This window comes from Chiloscyllium punctatum, chromosome 1 (genome assembly GCF_047496795.1).
Source record: "Chiloscyllium punctatum isolate Juve2018m chromosome 1, sChiPun1.3, whole genome shotgun sequence".
NCBI classification, from domain to species: Eukaryota; Metazoa; Chordata; class Chondrichthyes; order Orectolobiformes; family Hemiscylliidae; genus Chiloscyllium; species Chiloscyllium punctatum.
In genome coordinates, this window is record NC_092739.1 from 140,096,286 (window position 1) to 140,118,938 (window position 22,653).

Consider the following 22,653-nt stretch of genomic DNA (forward strand, 5'->3'; position numbering starts at 1 on the left):
CCACCATTTCTGCCACCTACAAACAGACTCCACCACCAGAGATATATTTCCTTCCACACCCCTATCAGTATTCCACAGAGACCATTCTGTCTGTGACTCCCATGTTAGGTCCACACCCCTCACCAACCCACCCTCCGCTCCTTCCCCTGCTACCACAAGATGTGCAAAACCTGCACCCACACCTACCACCTCATCTCCATCCAATGCCCACAGGATCCTTCCACATCCGACCGAGATTTACCTGTACTTCCATCATCTACTGTTTCTGTTGCTCTCAGCATCACCCTCTTGAACTGTTCTACCTGTCCATCTTCCTTCCCACCTATCCGTTCCATCCTCCTCTCTGACCTATCACCATCACTCCGCACCTTCATCTACCTATTGCATTCTCAGCTAACCTCCCCCCAGCTAACCCCCATTTATTTCTCAGCCCCCTTGGGCCACCCCCTCATTCCAGATGAAGAGCTCATGCTTGAAACGTTGACTATCCTGCTCCTCAGGCGCTGCCTGACTGGCTGTGTCTTTCCCGTACCACACTTCTCGACTACCTCATGAGCAGCCAATGCATGTGTTTGAATTGGCCTGGGGTTTTCTTTTTGCCCTGCAGCATCGAAGGCTGAGGCGTGATCTTACAGAGGTTTATAAAAGGATCAGGGGCATGGATAGCCAAGGTCTTTTTTTCCCAGGATGTGGATTCCAGAACTTGAGGGCGTAGGTTTAAGGTGAGAGGGGAAAGGTTTAAAATTGTTCTGAGCTGTAACATTTTCATGCCGAGGCTGGTGTGTGTACGGAATGAGCTGCCAGAGGAGGTGGTGGATGTGGGCACAATTTCAATATTTAAAAGACATTGAGGGGAATATGAATAGTAAGGGTTTAGAGTGATATGGGCCAAATGCTGGCACATGGGACTAGACCAGATTAGGATGTCTGGACAGTGTGGATGAGTTGGACCAAAGGGTCTGTTTCCATACTCTATGACTCAGGCTAGGTTAGGCAGAACTAGTAGGCCTTGGGCTTTAGTGGATCCTGTGAACGTTTACAGCACTCGAATTGCTTTGATGGCTGATTTTCCAGGATGAATAGCAGATTAACAGACATTCAAAACTTCAATTATATAACTTTTGATGGGAAATTCTAAATTGCTAAGCCAGCACACCCCGTTCAGCTCTCTCTAAGCTTCCTCAATAAATGACAACGAAAATAAACTTAAATTTAACCATCCTGGAGAAACAGCTGGAGAGGACAGAATTAAGTAAATAGATTGGAACCTTACAATAGCATGGCTGATTGGGTAATTGTACTCTTCAAAGATAATTCATGTTCGACTTTCCTTTGAAGGCAGTGCTGGGGAACAATACCTGGTGTCAATGTGACAGATAGTTTTCTGGGTGGAAGATTATTTTTTCTGATTTTCGACAGTCTTCAGGTCCCTTTAAACGGAAGAACCTTAACATCTTGGATTTCCTTTGTGGAAAATATCTTCTCTGCTGAAACAGGCAAGTATTTCCTTGCAGTGACTTCTGTTAGCGGACATTGGCCATCCCTTCTCAGTGGTGACCTCGGATGCTGCCTGACCGACTGTGCTTTTCCAGCACCATACTTTTCAATGACCACATCAGCAGTCAATGCATAGGTTTGAATTGGCCTGGGATTTTTTTTCCCTGCAGCGTTGGAAGCTGAGGGGTGACCTTGTAGAGGTTAATAAAAGCATGAGGGGCATGGATAACCAAGGTCTTTTTTCCCAGAATGGGGATTCCAACACTACACCTTCAAACTGCGTCAATGGATTTTTATTCTCAAACTCCTATAGATCTGTACTGAAGCATGTAAACTTTTTATTTCAACTTGTTCATTGGTTTAAACTCTTTCCTCCCCCATCAGCAATTATATTATCGGTGAAACCACCATGTTTAATTTCTTAGTTCTGCTCTTTGGGGATTGCTTCCAGTTTGATCTATGTTCCAGTTACTGAGGACTCTTTCTGGGAAAATAAACGTGTTAATATCCTGTTGGAAATTATCTTTTTCAAGTCACCTTGGTATCTAAATATCAAGCTGAATCTGCCATAGTTATTTGTTGAGCAGACAGTGTTGCAGACTGAGAGTTTTCTCAATTATCTCAAGTGTGGTATGCTGTTCATTAACTATCTCATTGCTTGCATTTCCGCACATACCTTGTGCTTTTGAGCGCAAGCCTGAGCACTCTTCAGTGATGATAACAGTGGAAAACATTTGTCCCAATTCAGTATCGTCTCAAGTTGCTATTGTGTTAATGATATGAAACTGATTTATAGAGTCATAGAGTCATAGGGATGTACAGCACGGAAACGGACGCTTTGGTTCAACTTGTCCATGCCGACCAGATATCCCAAATCTAATCTAGTCCCATTTGCCAGCATTTGGCCCATATTCCTCTAAACCCTTCCTATTCATATACCCATCCAAATTCCTTTTAAATGTTGTAATTGTACCAACCTCCACCACTTCCTCTGGCAGCTCATTCCATACACACACCACCCTTTGCATGTAAAGGTTGCCCCTTAGGCCTCTTTTATATATTTCTCCTCTCAACCTCTAGTTGCCCTCTAGTTCTGGACTCCCCATCCCAGGGAAAAGACTTTTTCTATTTATCCTATCTATGCCCCTCATGATTTTATAAACCTCTATAAGGTCACCCCTCAGCCACCGATGCTCCAGGGAAAACAGCCCCAGCCTATTGAACCTCTCCCTATAGCTCAAATCCTTTAACTCTGGCAACATCCTTGTAAATCTTTTCTGAATCCTTCCAAGTTTCACAACATATTTCCGGTAAGAAGGAGACCAGAATTGCATGCAATATTCCAAAAGTTGCCTAACCAACATCCTGTACAGCCGCAACATGACCTCCCAGCTCCTATACTCAATGCACTGACCAATAAAAGAAAGCATACCAAATGCCGCCTTCACTATCCTATCTACCTGCGACTCTACTTTCAAGGAGATATGAACCTGCACTCCAAGGTCTCTTTGTTCAGCAACACTCCCTAGGACCTTACCATTAAGTGTATAAGTCCTGCTAAGATTTGTTTTCCCAAAATGCAGCACCTCACATTTATCTGAACTAAACTCTATCTGCCACTCTTCAGCCCATTGGCCCAACTGGTCAAGATCTCATTCGAATCTGAGGTAACCTTTGCTGTCCACTACACCTCCATAAGTGGTGTCATCTTCAAACTTACTATTTATATCTCCTGTGTTCATATCCAAATCATTTGTATAAATGATGAAAAGTAGTGGACTCAGCACTGATCCTTGTGGCATACCACTGGTCACAGGCCTCCAGTCTGAAAAACAACCCTCCACCACCACTCTCTGTCTTCTACCTTTGAATCAGTTCTGTATCCAAATGGCTAGTTCTCCCTGTATTCCATGAGATCTAACTTTGCTAATCAGTCTCCCATGGGGAACTTTGTCGAACACCTTACTGAAGTCCATATAGATCAGGTCCACCACTCGGCCCACATCAACCTTCTTCGGTACTTTTTCAAAAATCTCAATCAAGTTTGTGAGATATGATTTCCCACGCACAAAGCCATGAAGGGCTTTTGCCCGAATCGTCGATTTTCCTGCTCCTCAGATGCTGCCTGATCTGCTGTGCTTTTCCAGCACCACTCTAATCTTGACTCTTATCCCTCTTAGTCCTTGTTTTTCCAAATACACGTACATGCTGTCCCTCAGGATTCCCTCTGACTACTTGACCACCAGTGATGTCAGGCTCACTGGTCCATAGTTCCCTGGCTTGTCCTTACCACCTTTCTTCAATAGTGGCACCACGTTAGCCAACCCTCCAGTCTTCTGGCATCTCACCTGTGACTATCAATGATACAAGTATCTCAGCAAGGGGCCCAGCAATCACATCCCTAACTTCCCACAGAGTTTGAGGGTACACCTGATCAGGTTCTGGAGATTTATCCACCTTTATGCATTTCAAGACATCCAGCACTTCTTCCTCTGTAATATAGACATTTCCAAGATATCACCATCTATTTCCCCACATTCTATATTTTCCATGTCCTTCTCCACAGTAAACACTGATGCAAAATACTCGTTTAGTATCTCCTTTCTTATGCCACTATAACTAATCTCAATGGATTCCTTTTTTTTGTTTATTTTCTCTCAAGAGGCTGGAAAACATGATAAAATCTTCTGACAGTTATCCTTTGATTAATTATTCCTTGACCAGATGTTCCTTAACTTTACTGAAAACGAAAAATGTTGGCAATCATAGTGGTTTAGGCAGCATCCATGGAGAGAGAGCAAGCTAACGTTTTGAGTCTAGATGATTCTCCATCAGAACTGTTCTTTAACTTTATACTGTTTACCTTCTTCCACCATTGAATAAGTTAGTGGTCAGGACAAGCTTTCCTCCTCAGAAGTGAGACTTCTTGCTTGTGAAGTATGTACAAGGTTTTCTACTTTTTGATGTCTCTATGCTGGAGAGTTCCTTGTGCCATATGCTTTAGTTTGCTTTAATATTTAATTATATGCTTTATTCTCTTGGAAATTTCATAGGTCCTTGCATCTTCAGCTGCTTCATCAATAGCCTTTCCCTCCATCATCAGGTCAGAAGTGGGGATGTTCACTGTGATTGCATAATGTTCAGCACTTTGCATGACTCCTCAGTTGCTGAAGTAATTTGTGTCCAAGATCTGGAAAAAATTCAGGCATGAGTTGATAAGTAATAAGTAACATTTGTGTATGATCACTTCCAATAGAAGACAATCCAATTAGTACTTCCTGACATTCAATGACATTGCCATTGCTCAAACTCCCACTGTCAACCTCCTAGGGGTTACCATTGATCAAAAACTGATCAGTACTTGCTATTTAAGTACTACGGTTACAAGAGCAGATCGGAGGTTGGGAATTATGCAATCAGTAACTCACGTCTTGTTGCCCTAAAGCCTATCTGGTATCTAAAAGACACACATCAAGAGTGTGATAGAATACTGTCCACTTATTTGGGTGAGTCCAGGTCTAATAACATTTAAGAAGCTCAACACAATCTGGAACAAAACAGCCTGCTTGCTTGTCTTACCTGTCCAAATTATTTCATATTCACTCTCTCCACCAATGGCAACACAGTGTACCATTTACAAGATGAAGTATAACAACCCACCACAGCTTTGTAGATGGCACCTTCTCAATCCATGACCACTACTATTAACAGGCAAAGGCCATTAGATATGCAAACATCACCAGATGCAAATTTCCTTCCAAACTTTGCACAATCGTGGTTTGGAACCATATCATTGTTTCTTCACTGTCGTTGGGTCAAAATCCTCGATTTCCCTCTCTAACAACATTGAAGAACTGCAGCAGTTCAACAAGACAGCTCACCACCAGGTGAGGGTAATTAAGGATGTCCAATAAATGTTGGCCTGGTGATCAATCTCATGATTGGATGTACCTTTATCTTACCTGTTGCAAGGATGTAGAGCTGCTCTGAGGTTCTATGCTTGTCAATCAGCCTGATGACACATGCCTCCCGGTTTCAGAAGCCACTGTTACGCATGGACCTTGGAGGTTTGCACACTGAGAAAAGAAGTTAGAGAAAGTATTGCCTCTTGGACAACATTGTTGCACGATCTTGGTTCTCGACAGTATTTTCTTAGCCATGGTTCAACGTTTGAGATCAGTGATATACGTATCAGCATTTAACTTAAAATTCATGAGATCATTTGGATTAACATCACTTTGCAAAAATGTCTGGATTATCTATTCCCCTATTCCCCGTTCAGATTTTTAGACCATAAGACCACAAGAAATAGGAACTGGAGTGGACCATTTTGTCCCTTGGAGTCTGCTCCACCTATCAATAGGATCATGGCTGATCCAAAATTTCTCGTGTGTACTTTCCCCGTAACCCTTGATTCCCTGATTGATCAAGAAGCTCTCTATATCTGCCTTAAACATACACAATGACTCTACGCCCACAGCTCTCTATGGCAAGACTCACAACCCTTTGAGAGAAGAAATTTCTCTCTATCTAAGTCTTAAATTGGTGCACCTTTATTCCGAAACTGTGCCCTCTGATCCTAGACTCTTCTTTGGGAGGAAACATCCTCTCAGTATTTATCCTGCCACATCACTGAAGAATCCTGTACACTTCAATGAGATCACCTCTCATTCTTCTAAATTCCAATGAATAAAGTCCAAACCTGTTTAATCTTTGCTCAAAAGGCAATCTTTCTGAATTGGGAACATTCTAGTGAGCCTTTCTGAACTGCCTCCAATGTAATGATATCTTTCCTTAAATAAGGGCACCAAAGGCATTGGTAAGTATGTAGCTGTCAGGCAGGGAGGAAGTGGTCAAGTAAGGAAGCTGTGCTTTACTAAGGAAGTTGAACCTCTTGTCAAGAAGAAGAAGAAGGCTTATGTTAATATGAGACTGGAAAGCTCAGTTAGGGCGCTTGAGAATTACAAGTTAGCCAGGAAAGACCTAAAGAGAGAGCTAACAAGAGCCAGGAGGGGACGTGAGAAGTCATGGCAGATAGGATCAAGGAACACCCTAAAGCTTTCTATAGGTATATCAGGAATAAAAGAATGATTACGGCAAATAAAGGACAGTAGTGGGAAGTTGTGTATGGAATCCAAGGAGATAGGAGAAATGCTAAATTAATATTGTTCATCAGTACTCACACTGGAAAAAGACAATGTTGTCGAGGACAGTACTGAGATACAGGCTACTAGACTAGACGGGATTGAGGTTCACAAGGAGGAGGTGTTATCAATTCTGGAAAGTGTGAAAATAGGTAAATCTTCTGGGCCGGATAGGATGTATTCTCGGATTCTATGGGAAGCCAGGGAGGAGATAGCAGAGCCTTTGGCTTTGATTTTTATGTCGTCATTTCTATAGGAATAGTGCCAGAATTCTGGAGGATAGCAAATGTTGTCCCCTTGTTCAAGAAGCGGAGTCGAGACGACCATGATAATTATGGACCAGTGAGCCTTACTTCAGTTGTGGGTAAAGTGTTGGAAAAGATTATAAGAGACCGGATTTATAACCATCCAGAGAGGAATAAGTTGATTAGAGATAATCAACTTGGTTTTGTGAAGGGTAGGTTGTGCCTTATTGAGTTCTTTGAGAAGGTGACCAAACAGATAGATGAAGGTAAAGTGGTTGATGTGGTGAATATGGATTTCAGTAAGGCATTTGATAAGGTTCCCCATGGTGGGCTATAGCACAAAATACAGAGGCATGGGTTTGAGGATGATTGGTTTGGGTCAGAAATTGGCTAGCTGAAAGAAGACAGAGGGTAGTGGTTGTTGGGAAATGTTTATCCTGGAGTTCAGTTACTAGTGCTATACTGCAAGGATCTGTTTTGGGACCGCTGCAGTTTGTCATTTTTGTAAATGATCTGGGATGAGGACTTAGAAGGATGGGTAAGTAAGTTTGCAGATGACAATAAATTTGGTGGAGTTGTGGACAGTGCTGAAAGATGTTGCAGGTTACAGAGGGACATAGATAAGCTGCATAGATGGGCTGAGAGGTGGCAAATGGAGTTTAATGAGGAAAAGTGTGAGGTGATTCACTTTGGAAAGAGCAACAGGAATAAAGAGTTATGGGGCTAATGGTTGGGCTTGGTAATTTTTTTTAGATTAGATTACTTACAGTGTGGAAACAGGCCCTTCGGCCCAACAAGTCCACACCGACGCGCAACCCACCCAGACCCATTCCCCTACATTTACCTCTTCACCTAACACTACGGGCAATTTAGCATGGCCAATTCACCTAACCTGCACATTTTTTTGGATTGTGGGAGGAAACCGGAGCACCTGGAGGAAACCCACACAGACACGGGGAGAATGTGCAAACTCCACACAGAGAGTCGCCAGAGGCGAGAATTGAACTCTGGTCTCTGGTGCTGTGAGGCAGCAGTGCTAACCACTGTGCCACCGTGTCGCCCACAAATGTGGATGAGCAGAGAGATCTCGATGTCCATGTACATAGATCCCTGAAAGTTGCCACCCAGGTTCATATGGTTGTTAAGAAGGCATACAGTGTGTTAGCATTTATTGGTAGAGGAATTGAGTTTCTAAACTTTTGTAAGGTCACCTGTCAACTCTTACATTCCACTGAAAAAAAATACTCAAACCCTCCATTCCCAGCAACATCCTCATAAATCATTTCTGAACCCTCTTCAATTTAATAATGTACTTCCTACAACAGGCAACCAAAACTTTACCCCATATTCCAGAAGTGGCCTCATCAATGTCCAGTACAACCTCAACATGATGTCCCAAATCCTATATTCAGTGGTTTGACCAACGAAAGCCAGTGTGCTAAACACTTTCTTACCAACTTTCTACCTGTGACACAATTTTCAAAGAACTACATACCTGAACTCCTAGATCCTACTATTCAATAATACTACGCAGGTCCCAACCATTACCTGTATAATTCTTAACCCTGTTTGTTTTACCAAGATGCAATAATTTGCATTTATCCAAATTAAATCTCATCTGCTGCTCCTCAGCCCATTGGTCCAATTGGTATAGACCCCTTTGTAATCTTAGATAGCTTTCTTCAATGCTAAGATCAAGTATGTATGTGTGTAGATAAAGTCTTCATTTTTAATAGCTAGGCAATGTCTGTGCTTATAAGTTTCTTTACTGAATATTGCTGACAAGGACTTTTCAGGTGCCTGGTCTACTTATTGTATTGATTTCTCACATGTGTTGCTTTTATTTCTGTACTTGAATGTACTCTGCTGATCTCTGTGACAATTTTCTCTTTTTAAGGTTAATCTGTGCTACTTTCAGACTTTGCTTCACTCACTACCTGAATGGCTTTCTCTATGGTCAGATCTTCTTCAGACTGGAATAAATCTGACAAAGGCACATCAGTAGAATTCCTTTAACAATTCTCCCTCTAATGGATTCTGATTTTAAGGCATCTTAGTTTGTTCACTTGTAATCAGAATCAAGGCTTTTAAGGAATATAAAGGGAGCAGACACGAATATTAGCAAGGACTTAGGAAGACTAAAAGGGACAGTGAGATATTCTTGCCAAGTAGGATGAAGGACAATCCCAAGGCATTTTGAATGTATATTAGGAGCAATAGAACATGTTGGAAGGGGTAAGTTCACTCAAGGACAAAGGACAAAATTTATGTGAGGAGCTGGAGGAAGTGAGTGAGGTCCTTATTGTGAATATCGTTGATGGTAAGGTTAGGAAGGGATATATTGATACTCTGGGGCATGTCAATATTAAGGAGGAGGAAGGGTATTTTGGGTTTACATAGAACATAGAAGAATACAGCGCAGTACAGGCCCTTCAGCCCTCGATGTTGCGCCGGCCAAAGCCTACCTAACCTACACTAGCCCAATAACCTCCATATGCCTATCCAATGCCCGCTTAAATGCCCATAAAGAGGGAGAGTCCACCACTGCTACTGACAGGGCATTCCATGAACTCACGACTCGCTGAGTAAAGAATCTACCCCTAACATCTGTCCTATACCTACCACCCCTTAATTTAAAGCTATGCCCCCTTGTAATAGCTGACTCCATACGTGGAAAAAGGTTCCCACGGTCAACCCTATCTAAACCCCTAATCATCTTGTACACCTCTATCAAGTCACCCTTAAACCTTCTTTTCTCCAATGAAAACAACCCCAAGTGCCTCAGCCTTTCCTCATACGATCTTCCTACCATACCAGGCAACATCCTGGTAAACCTCCTCTGCACCCGTTCCAGTGCCTCCACATCCTTCCTATAGTATGGCGACCAAAGATGCACACAATACTCCAGATGTGGCCGCACCAGAGTCTTATACAACTGCAACATGACCTCAGGACTCCGGAACTCAATTTCTCTACCAATAAAAGCCAGTACGCCATATGCCTTCTTCACCGTACTATTTACCTGGGTGGCAACTTTCAAAGATCTGTGTACATGGACACCAAGATCCCTCTGCTCATCCACACTACCAAGTATCCGACCATTAGCCCAGTACCCCATCTTTTTGTTACTCTTACCAAAGTGAATCACCTCACACTTAGCTACATTGAACTCTATTTGCCACCTTTCTGCCCAGCTCTGCAGCTTATCTATATCCCGCTGTATCCTGCCACATCCTTTCTCACTGTCAACAACTCCTCCGACTTTTGTATCATCCGCAAACTTGCTCACCCAACCTTCTAGCCCCTCCTCCAGGTTATTTATAAAAATGACAAACAGCAATGGCCCCAAAACAGATCCTTGCGGAACACCGCTAGTAACGGCACTCCAAGGTGAACCTTTACCATCAACTACTACCCTCTGTCTTCTTCCAGCCAGCCAATTCCTAATCCAAACCTCTAACTCACCCTCAATGCCATACCTCCGTATTTTTTACAGTAAAAACTTGAAAAACATTAAGGTAGATAAGTCCCAAAGACCTGATGGGTTCTATCCCAGGATACTGAGGGAAACAAGTAAGGAGATTGTTGGGATCTTGACAAAGATTTTGATAGAGGTAAAAACAGTGACTGCAGATGCTGGAAACCAGATTCTGGATTAGTGGAACTGGAAGAGCACAGCAGTTCAGGCAGCATCCGAGGAGCAGTAACAAGAGAGCCTGAAGAGAGATTTTTATATCCTCTTTAGCTACAGGTGACACCCCCAATGACTGAAGAATCGCCAATGTTGTTCCTTTGTTTAAGAAGGGCAACAGGAATACTCCAGGAAATTATAGACCAGTGAGCCATATTTCAGTCTTAGGGAAATTATTGGAGAAAATGCTTAAGGACAAGATTTACTCACTTTTGAAAAAGAGTGGAACTTATAAAAGGTTGTCAGCATGGCTTTATCTGGGGGATGCTTTGTCTCACAAATTTGATTAACTTTTTCGAGGAAGTGACAAAGATGTTGATGAAGGTAGGACAGTGGATGTTGTCCACATGGACTTTACTAAAGCAAGTGTCCCTCATGGTAAGCTGGTCCAGAACATTAAGTCATGTGAGATCCATGGTGAGTTGGTTAGTTTGGATCCAAACTTGGCTTGGCCATAGAGGACAGAGAGTAGTTGTGGAAGGGTGTTTTCTGATTGTAGGTCTGTTCTGTATGGATCAGTGCTGAGGACTTCTATTGTTTAGACTATATATAAATAATTTTGATGAAAATGTAGATGTTCTGATTCGTAAGCTTATCAATGACATGAAAGTTGTGGATGGTGAGGAAAATCTCTTTAAGACCTTCAATCATAATGTTTCCACCAGAAGGAACAGAAAAGAATAAGGTTCCTAGTAAATGACTCTCCAATTTAGAAAAAGGTGTAAAAGTCAATTCAAAGACCAGGGCAACATATGATTTTTGATTAGGTGTAGTGTGCACTTTCCCCTCCAGCTCTAAACCCCTCTTCACTAACCTTTTTGTCCAGCCCGAGGGAATTGGTTATCATACACCTGAGAAATACAATGCATGGATGCAGATATGAATGGGAATTATCTGTACTTTGGTCAGCATGGATGCATTCCCATTTATATGTAAATTGCTGTTTTCCCACATGGTGCTTTGCTCATGATCTGTGTCAAGTGTTGGGCTGTAATTTGTTGATATACAGTACACACTCTTGCTTCCTGTTATTAGCTTGAGAAAGCCAAATAATGTTTTTGTGTTGACTGCCACAGTATCACTGAAATATGTGTCGGTATTCAGCCCCCTTGCATTTCCCAAAAAGAGATGGCTGATCTGTAAATTAATTCTGCCTCCCCATTCTCCTTCCATAGCTTACATCAGAGTTGTCAGAGACAAAGATGTTGATGCAGGTAGGGCCGTGGATGTTGTCCACATGGACTTTACTGAAGCAAGGGTCCCTCAAGGTAAGTTGGTCCAGAGCATTAAGTCATGTGAGATCCATGGTGAGTTGGTAAGTTGGATCCAAACTTGGCTTGGCCATAGAGGACAGAGAGTAGTTGTGGAAAGGTGATCTGAATTTTGAAATTTTCTACTGATCAAACCCAACAGCTCGTTGTACAACAGTTCCAGATTCCCATTACATTTTTGCAGGAATAAACATTTCCTTAACTTTCTGAAGGGTCTAACTCTAATTTTAAAGCCATACTCCCTTGTCTTGGACACTGGGCGTCTAATTCCTCGGTATCTCCCCAATCAAATTCTTCCAGCATCTTAAAGTGCTTTATGAGGATGACTCATGACCTCGTGAAAGGAGTTAATGAGGAGAAGACCACATATCTACAGACTAAAAATGATACGCTGAGCGCAATTCTGCAGAAACCAGCTTTAACAACCTTAACAAAAACCTTGTTTTTAGCACTGGCTATTATTGGAGTTGAAATGAGATTTATCTCCACTGGAATACTGAAGCCATTGACAGGCGGCTATCCAACAAGATTGAATTACCCAGTTAAGATTGCTTAATGGAGAGAACTTACCCCATTTCAGAAACCTAAGTTTCAAGAATTACATTAACCGTGCAGGATGAAATTATATTGCTTTATAAGATATAGCTGACTCGGGGTTATCATTTATAGTTGAGGTAATGCTGCACTGTATCAGACTGAATAATGCTTAATACTTTTGCTGGATGATTAGCCTTTTTTGACCATGCCATCTTAACCTGTATTATGCCTCCCTTTCTCAAAAGACATCAATCAAATATGATGAGTGAGCAATGGGTGTCACACAATATGCAGCCATAAAATGTTGACGCATGCTGATGATGTTAGAGGTGCAAATATGTTAGCTCAACCTCTGACAATTTAGGCTGAAAGATGGATTCCAGATGTTATCTTCTGTTTATGGAGTGAAACAATAACAGTGTGGAAGGAGGCCATTCATGACAGTGTACTCTGTTAGTTCTTTAAATGAAACAATAAGGTGACTATTTTCATTCTGGCATGTCCAGGGAACTGCAATTAAGAAAGTACATTTGAAAACCAACAAAAGCTAACAATTTTGTAACTTAAAATTTCACAGAATGTAAAATTGAGCAGATTGGAACCTACATCAATTGCAATTTCCAGGGATAGGAAGACCTTGAAACAACTTATTCCAGTGGATAGGGGAAAGATGTTTCCCTGTTGAGGAGCAATATAGACTTAAGGAGCACCATTTAAAAATTGGGTGTTTCTCTTTCATAGATAGATCTTTGATTGACAAGGGATTGAAGGATATGTACCAGACAGAAAAATAGACTGAAGTCCACCATCAGAAAACCATGGTCGTGTCAATTGATGGAGCAGACCTACTGCTGTTCCTAAACCCAGTGATCCTGTAATCTGTCTCACTGGCCAAAACGTACAAATTATTTCATTATCAGCAAGGTTACATTTGTTGCTGCTCACTAGTTACACAGGGCACATAGTCGGAGCTAGAATCACATGTTAAACAAATCCGAGAAAGGTGACAATTATACTTCCTGCAGCCAGTTGCAAACTCTCCAGACTGACATTATCACAGACTCTCTAGACTGACTGTATCACAGACTTTCCAGACTGACTGTATCACAGACTTTCCAGACTGACTGTATCACAGATTCCCCAGACTGACTGTATCGCAGACTCTCCAGACTGACTGTATCACAGACTCTCCAGACTGACTGTATCAGATTCCTCAGACTGACTGTATCGCAGACTCTCCAGACTGACTGTATCACAGATTCCCCAGACTGACTGTACCACAGACTCCCCAGACTGACATAGCGCAGACTCTCCAGACTGACTGTATCACAAACTCCCCAAACTGACATAGTGCAGACTCCCCAGACTGACTGTATCACAGACTCCCCAGACTGACATAGTGCAGACTCTCCAGACTGACTGTATCACAGACTCCCCAGACTGACTGTATCACAGACCCCCCAGACTGACTGTATCACAGATTACCCAGACTGACTGTATCACAGATTCCCTTGACTGACTGTATCACAGACCCCCCAGACTGACTGTATCACAGACTCCCCAGACTGACATAGTGCAGACTCTCCAGACTGACTGTATCACAGACTCCCCAGACTGACTGTATCACAGACCCCCCAGACTGACTGTATCACAGATTCCCGCGACTGACTGTATCACAGACTCCCCAGACTGACTGTATCACAGATTCCCTAGACTGACTGTATCGCAGATTCTCCAAACAGACTGTATCACAGACTCCCCAGACTGATGATTCACAGATTCCTCAGATTGACTGTAACATAACTCACAGACGCACTGCAGTATAACTCCCAGACTAATTGTAGCACAACCACCCAGACTGACTATAGCATCCATGTTCCCCTTTACTACTTTCATCTTTCTGCTTTCTTTAGCTACAGCCACTCTCACTGTCTTGCTTTCCCAGTTCCATGTGATACACACTCTGTCACCTCTTTACCTCTTTCCCAGTTCTCTGTGATTCAGCTATAACTTGTCCCCTGTTTATTATTAGCCAACTAGGCCTTGGGATTGCCCAAGGAGACAGGCTGCCTTCATTCCCTTGGACCTGTTGACTGGACTTGGTGAGTTTACATTATGAGTGTCTGTAAGCATCATTTAAAACTATATTGTCCTAGGGACAAAACAGAAGTACTCACCCAAAGGTAGCGGACGTACAAGTTGCCAAATGGATACGTGCTATTTATTGTTGGGTATCTTGATCAAGTTAGTTGTGATTTTGAAGTTAATTCCAGTGAGTTTTGCTTTGCCAGGTATGTGCAGGTAAGGCTATTGACAGCTGGTGAGAGCATTCTTTCTCACTGAAGATTACCCTGATGGCGCAGGTCAGATATTTCTGTCCCTCACCCGAATAACTTCACCAACCTGTCATTCTCTCTGACACCTCTGGGTTAGGGAACCCCACCCCTCACTCTTCTTACATGTCTGCACATCAAGAAGATGGAGCTTGCTTCAAAGAAACACATGGTGGGTTATTTCAAATGGTGGAGAAATGTCCCTACACTTTGTTACCATTTACCAAATGATAGAACATGCCTCTGACTTCTTACAATATCTTTGTTCATTACTTTGCCATTTTTTTCTGACCTCTATGTCTTGAGGATTCGATTCCTTCTGGGAGCGTGAATCATTTTGTTGCATGAGTCATAGGTCAAGCCTGAATTATTCTGTATTGTTTAATTTCTGACTGAAAAAGCCTATTGAGCTATCAGTGAATGTTACACTAATGATGATGGCTAAAATGATCCTGTAAGAAATAAAGCAACACTCGCATTTATACATTACTTCAGGATACGGGCAATTGGTTCCAATGGTCTGCAGTATGAAGCTAAGGATTACAATCTGTTGGAAAATAACTAACTGTGAGGTGGTCTATGCCCTCTCTGTCCATTCCTTCAGGACATGATTACATTGATTGGGCCTACATTACAGGCATCCCAGATGACTGCCTAAAACAGACATAAAGCCACTTGCACATGCTAGTTGGGAATCTATTGTCTTATTAGAGGATTCCCTTTGGAAGTTGTATTCCCAGTGAGCAGGGCAGGTGTCTGATCACTCCCATTTGCAATTCTTCAATGACTCATGGTACCTGTACCAAAACAGATGAGTTAGGAATCAAACAGCGGAGACAGGATGTACAGGAATATTCCCAATGCATACACAGTCATCGCAAGCTGGTTCATCCTCCTCAGGTATCTCCTGAAGGCAGAATGATGCCAACTGTGTGGTTAAGAATACCACAAAGGGCTCCTTTTCAACCTTTGTCCCCACCTGTGGCATGGCGATCCTCAAATTAAACCAACGCCAATATTTCCTGTTCATGAGAATATCGCTCTATGACTTTACCCTCACCCTCCCTCAACTCCCTTTCTTGGGATGCAGCTGATCGCTAGTAGTTTGAAGGTGGGCAACTTTATTGTACAAAATGTTTGTGGAAATGTGACAGGTACTGACAGCTCATGGACAAAATAGTATTGAGGCACGATGATGAATTTCGTGCTGGGATCATTGATGGGGTGCATAATGTCTCAATGACACTGAAAAGTGAAAATCTACACCATTTTTCCTGTACCACACCAACTTGTTTGTAATGTGACATGAAATGCAGATAACAATTTGGCCTGGAAGTTTCTATACAAGCATGAAAAACATTAGCACCGCAAAAGAGAGCCTCTTCCTTGGAGCCTTTTTGACATATGATCATTAAATACAGCACAATTACTTTTTGCAGTCTGCTGAAAATATGCCAGATGTTCCAAAGGAGTGAAGTGGTAGTTTTTGTTGTGGGATAACCCTCGAACAGTACGACAGTGTTTCTACATTGGTCCTGACTTTATGATATCAGGGAATGAATGAATGAAGGCACTGTGCAAAGAGACTGTCAATGATAAACATGCATTGATGTCTTGAGATCTGAAGGCAGTGGCCTCAGAGAATTGGCATTTCAGACCATGCATACAAATAGGCAGGCTCTGTGCTTTTCTAGAAGCCACATTTTTGACGAATTACATTTCTGTACTGTCAAAGTCATGAGTTAGTCACCATTATTTCCCAGTGCCAAGTGACATAATGTCACTGAGGTTGGTTAAATCAGATTAATATCATTTAGAAGGGCATTGAAGCCATTTTATTCCCTAAGAGGCTTTTCACCAGAGCAATGTAATGTTATATAATGGCCTCAGAGGGATGATAATGACCACAGCTCTTGAATGAGTGATATTATTATCATTATTCCATTGATGTTTAAGGTTTTCTGCTGTCAAGTTATGTTTCTGGCTTGATACATCAAATGAATATTCTGCACTCCACCACTTTACATTCAGCCACATTTCTAAAAGTATTTGTTTCTCATTATAGACATATGGTTTGGAATGTTTTCATACTGGCTGGCCTCTTTGCAAAAGATATGTGAATGATCCTGAGCATATTCTTTACCATTATAAAACTGAGTACTTAAAGCATGGAATATTATTATTCAAATATAGTGACATTGACAACTATGTCCCTTCTGGAATACTTCTGCCATTGCAACAAGAAAATAGATTGGGTCCAGATCTCTCAACTTTGTGAGTAACTTCCATGTTAGCCTATTGGAGATCACAACCAAGGTAATCATTGTAAAAGAGGAATGGGCAAAAAAGGCTCTTATGATGTGCCCCTATCTCTTGAATAGAAGGCCTGGATTCAAGACCCACCTACCGTGGAGCTGTGTCACTGATTAAAAATATGTGAAAGAGGAATGGGAACAAGGATACGGGAGCTTGGTGAGTGAGGAGCTCTTAATCGCAGCCTTTAACAGTCTCCATGAAAATCCTTGGCCCTTTTCCGGCAGTCACCTGCAGCAGGGTGGTGCATCGACGTTACAGCACAAGGTACTAAAACCCTGCTCATTTCGCCCATTCCCCTCCAAGGGCAGTGGAAGATGCAGCTAGGAATCAGGTACAGGTAATCAGCAGAGACCACAAAGTGATGCAGAGTCATCTCATGATACCAACAGCAATGTGCATTGACACCATATGGTTAAAACAGCAAAATATTCCAAGACTCACACTAACAATCTGGACAAAGGAACAAAAATCATTGTTGCTAAGGTGGCAGATAACAGAAAGATAGCTGGAGAGACATGTAGTATTAAAGAAGTAGGAACACTGCAAAAGGAATTGGCCAGGCTGGAAGAGTGAGCAAATGTGTGGCAGATGGAATACAATGTGGGGAACTGTGAAGTTATGCACTTTGGTAGGTAGGTAGAATAAAGGCAAGGATTATTTTTTGAAAAGGAAAAGGCTTTGGAAATTTGAAGCACAAAGGGACTTAGGAGTCCTAGGTAAAATGCAGATTCAGTTAGCAGTTGGGAAGGCAAATACAATATTTGCATTCATTTCAAGAAGGCAGAGATATACAGCTAAGGCTGTGTAAGGCTCTGCTCAGAATGCATTTGGAATGTTGTGACCTATTTGGGTCCTGTATCTAAGAAAGGATGTGCTGGTTTTGGAGGGGGTCAGAGGAGGTTTACAAGAATGATCCTTGGGCTGAAGAGCTTGCCAGATGAGGAATGGTTAAGGACTCTATTCGATAGAATTTGAAAGGGTGAGGAGGATATCTCATTGAAACTTATAGAATACTGAGAGGCCTGGATAGAGTGGGCATCGAGAAAATGTTTCCACTAACAGGAGAGACTAAGACCTGAGGGCACAGCTTCAGTGTGGAGGGGTGACCCTTTAGAACTGAGATTAGATGAGGATATTTCTTCAGCCAGATGGTGATGAATCTGTGGAACTCATTGGCACAGAGGGCTGTGGAGACTAAGTCACTGAGTGTCTTTAAGACAGAGATAGATAGAGTCATAGAGTCATACAGCACAGAAACAGACTTTTCGGCCCAATGTGCCCATGTTGACCAGGTTTCCTAATGCCATTTGCCTGTGTTTGGCTTATATCCCTCTAACCCTTTCCTATACATGCACCTGTCCAAATGTTTTTAGAATGTTATAATTGTACCTGTCTCTACCACTTTCTCTGGCATCTTATTCCATATATGCGCTACCCTGTGAGTGAAAGAAATTACTCCTCAGGTCCCTTTTAAATCTGTGCCCCTTGCCTTAAACCGATGTCCTCTAGTTTTAGACAGTCCTACACTCAGAAAATGCCAGAGCATAGTCAACAATGGATCAGATGGAGGTAGATGGGACAAGTGTAGTTTGGTGTTTGTTGGTCATCATAGATGTGGTGGGCCAAAGGGCCTGTTTCGATCCTTGTCTGGAATGCATTGCTGGAAAAGCACAGCAGTCTGGCAGCATCTAAGGAGTAGGAAAATCGACATTTCGGTCTGGAGCCCTTCATCGGGGCTTCATACCTGATGAAGAGCTCTGGCCCAAAACATCGACTCTCCTGCTCCTTGGATGTTGCCTGACCTGCTGTGCTTTTCCAGCAACACACTCTCGACTCTGATCTCTAGCATCTGCAGACCTCACTTTCTCCTCCCTGTTTCAATCTTTGCATATCATTATGTCTCTATGACTCCCTGACCTGCGAAGGATGGCAGATTTCTTTCCACGAGTGGACTAGATGCGATTTTATGACAACTTATGCTAATTAACTTATCACTATTGACAGAGTAGGACACTTCAGACAGAGCTCCATTTCCTTTTCTTTCTCCTCTCTTTTTTGTTCTTTTATGTGTTTTTTTTTCTTCTTCTCTCATCTTACTTTTCCCAACCATGGATTCCCAGCCTATGACCTCCTGGCATGATGTGGTGATCTCCCAGTCCTGTGTGGTGATCTCCCAGTCCTGCATGGTGATCTCCCAGTCCTGTGTGGCGATCTCCCAGTCCTGTGTGGTGATCTCCCAGTCCTGTGTGGTGATCTCCCAGTCCTGCGTGGTGATCTCCCAGTCCTGTGTGGTGATCTCCCTGTCCTGTGTGGTGATCTCCCAGTCCTGCGTGGTGATCTCCCAGTCCTGTGTGGTGATCTCCCAGTCCTGTGTGGTGATCTCCCAGTCCTGTGTGGTGATCTCCCAGTCCTGTGTGGTGATCTCCCAGTCCTGTGTGGCGATCTCCCAGTCCTGTGTGGTGATCTCCCAGTCCTGTGTGGTGATCTCCCAACTTTGTGTGCTGGACCTTCGGTCTGATGTGGTGGACGTTTGACTAGATGTGGTTGCGGCCTGACATGGTCTCATTGTGGACTTGCAGTCTCGAGGTTAATCATCAAAGTGCAGTCCCATTTGGCTAAGAACCTAAGAAAGACTGTAGTGTTTCAATGTTCAGCTTTATTTCTTCAGTTGCTATGCAAGACTAAGAAAGTCTGCAATGTGTAGCTTTTAACCTTATTTCATATGCTGTATGCTATAATATAATTACTGCAACATTTTACTTTTAACTTTGTTCTTTCTTTCCAGCTTGTTCATATGATTCTGTACTTGTACCTAAGATGGCACCTCGTGTGGCAACATTATACACGTTTTAATGTACCCCTGTACTCCTGTTCTCCTGTACTTCTAGAACATAGAACATAGAACATTACAGTGCAGTACAGGCCCTTTGGCCCTCGATGCTGCTCCGACCTGTCATACCAATCTGAAGCCCATCTAACCTACGCTATTCCATGTAAGTCCATATGCTTGTCCAATGATGACTTAAATGTACTTAAAGTTGGGAAATCTACTACCATTGCAGGCAAAGCATTGTATACCCTTACTACTCTCTGAGCAAAGAAACTACCTCTGACATTTGTGCTCGCCGTCATCATTCTTGGAAAAAGGCTCTCCCTGTCCACCCTATCTAACCTTCTGATTATCTTATATGTCTCTATTAAGTTACCTCTCAACTCTCTTCTCTCCAACGAAAACAGCTTCAAGTCCCTCAGCCTTTCTTCGTAAGACATTCCCTCCACACCAGACAACATCCTAGTAAATCTCCTCTGCACCCTTTCCAAAGCTTCCACATCCTTCTTATAATGCGGCGACCAAAACTGTATACAATACTGCAATTGCGGCCGCACCAGAGTTTTGTACAGCTGTAGCATAACCTCATGGTTCTGGAACTCGATCCCTCTATTAATAAAAGCTGAAACACTGTATACCTTCTTAACAACCCTGTTAACCTGGGTGTCAACTTTCAAGGATCTGTGTACAGATTTGTGTATTCTGTACTTGAATATGCGTGTTAGTAAAAATCAAATAAAAAAAAAGCATTGATCAGCTTTGAATTCCGCATTTATTGATTGAATTCAAACTCTACAATATGTTTTGATGGGATTGAATGAATGTCCATAGAAAATTAGCCTGGATCTCTGGATCACTAGTTCAATGCTAGGACAGGTACCAAAAGTTTGTTTAAAGGGTAGATTTTATCTTACAATGAAACAGAGAAATAAAGAGATGGAAAAGTAAAGGATGGTTTTTTTTTCAGAGCTTAAGGACTCAGCAGCAGTAGACATGATTACCACTGGAGAGGCAGAAGATTCTGCACTGTCCAGAATTGAAGGAGTACAGATTTTGATTGGTTTTGGGAGTAGTGGAGGATGAGGGGGTTGGTTAATGGATGCGTTGTGAGGCTGTTGATAATGGGTACCAAACCTGTAAACAGCACTCTAGAATGGCTTAAAAAGGCTCAAATATCCACATAGATGGAAGCAACAACACTTCAAAAAGCCCAATAAATCAAATTGAGCTTAAAACCACTGCCATGTGGCACCCATTGCCTTTCAGGGTAATGAAGAAATATGGACGCTGCTGGAGATATGATGGAAGTGGAGACCTCCTGGATGTAATTAGATCTTTTTGACTGTGAGACAGGCCTGTGTAATCAGTCCTTGTCTGGAAGGTGCCTGTGGTATGAAAATTCGTGGCTGCAATTTCCTGTGAATCTCAGTCAGTGTTCAGCCACTGACAGATGTTAATAAATGTACCTCCATTAAGGAGAAACTCAGTTAGCTCTCACAGTTAGTGCCTGGCAGTGTGAGTGCTGAATGGTGTCATATCTGCTTATGATCTAGTACAAATTCTCTCATCTGCTTACATGTTCCCTCGCTGTCAGGAACAGAAATGGAAAGCGATCAAAATTCTAATGGAAAACTTGACTTTAAGGATTAATATACAAGGAGGTAGAAGGGATGCTTCAGCTAAATAGAAGTCTGACTGGATCACACTCAGAAAACAATGACCAGCACTGGGCATCACTCCTTCAGATGAATTTAGTGGTCTTGGATGGAGTGCAACATGGATTTTCTTGAGTGGTACCTGAGACTTGTTTTGGGTGCCTTGACAAAACATATCAAGATATCAAGGGAAGATATTAAGATTTTAAGGGAAATTCTAAGCGCTGTTAGCGAGAAATGTTTCTGCAGTACAGGAAGCTGAGGGTTTGGGGACATAATCTAAAAGTTGGTGCCAGACTCCAGTATCCAGCAATGCTGTAGGCTGTTTCTACAAACCAGCCTTCAAGTTTAGACTGCTGTTTCTGCCAGATTGTTGAATAATGGATGGTATGGTGCTGTGCTTATACGTTGAATCCCATTTGACTTTAGGAAATACCCAAATTCCCTGCTGGGAAACAATGGCCCATTCCCTGTGACCAACAGTTCCAGGACTCCATCTATTGAAAAAGATCCAAACAATTTTTCTATTACCGCCCTGCATTTGACAGATGAACCCTGTATACATTCAACCACATTGAGTGGATGACCACAGTAATTTTAAAAATTTTACACCCCGAAAGGACTTGCATAATCAACATGCAACCGAATCCAAGTTTACCCAGCATTCCCATGTGTGCCAACACCTTGGAAGCTGATATCTGTTTCTTTATTTTGATAAAAACTAGGGCTTGTCCGTGCGATCATTTTCAAGGCTGACCCTTTTTCGGAATTGATGCAAAGGTGTCAGGGTGGAGGCCAGGTTGTGTATGAACTTTCCATAATAATTTTCCAGCTCAAGAAATGATGTAAACTCCTGGACAGACTTGGGAGCTAGTGCACATTTGATCGCCCTCACATTATCTACCAATGGATGTAACCTGGTCATGTTAATTCTGTAGTCCAAGTAGGTTACTTCTGGGGGGCCTGGAACACATATTTTTTCTTCTTAGGTACATGCCTGCCTTGGGAAAAATGTCTTAGGACTATATCCAATTCTGTAAGTGTTCCTTATGAGTTCCCCTTATTATTAGAACATTATTGAGGTAAATAGTCACCTGGGGTAGACATTGCAAAAATGCTCTCCATTGTCTGCTG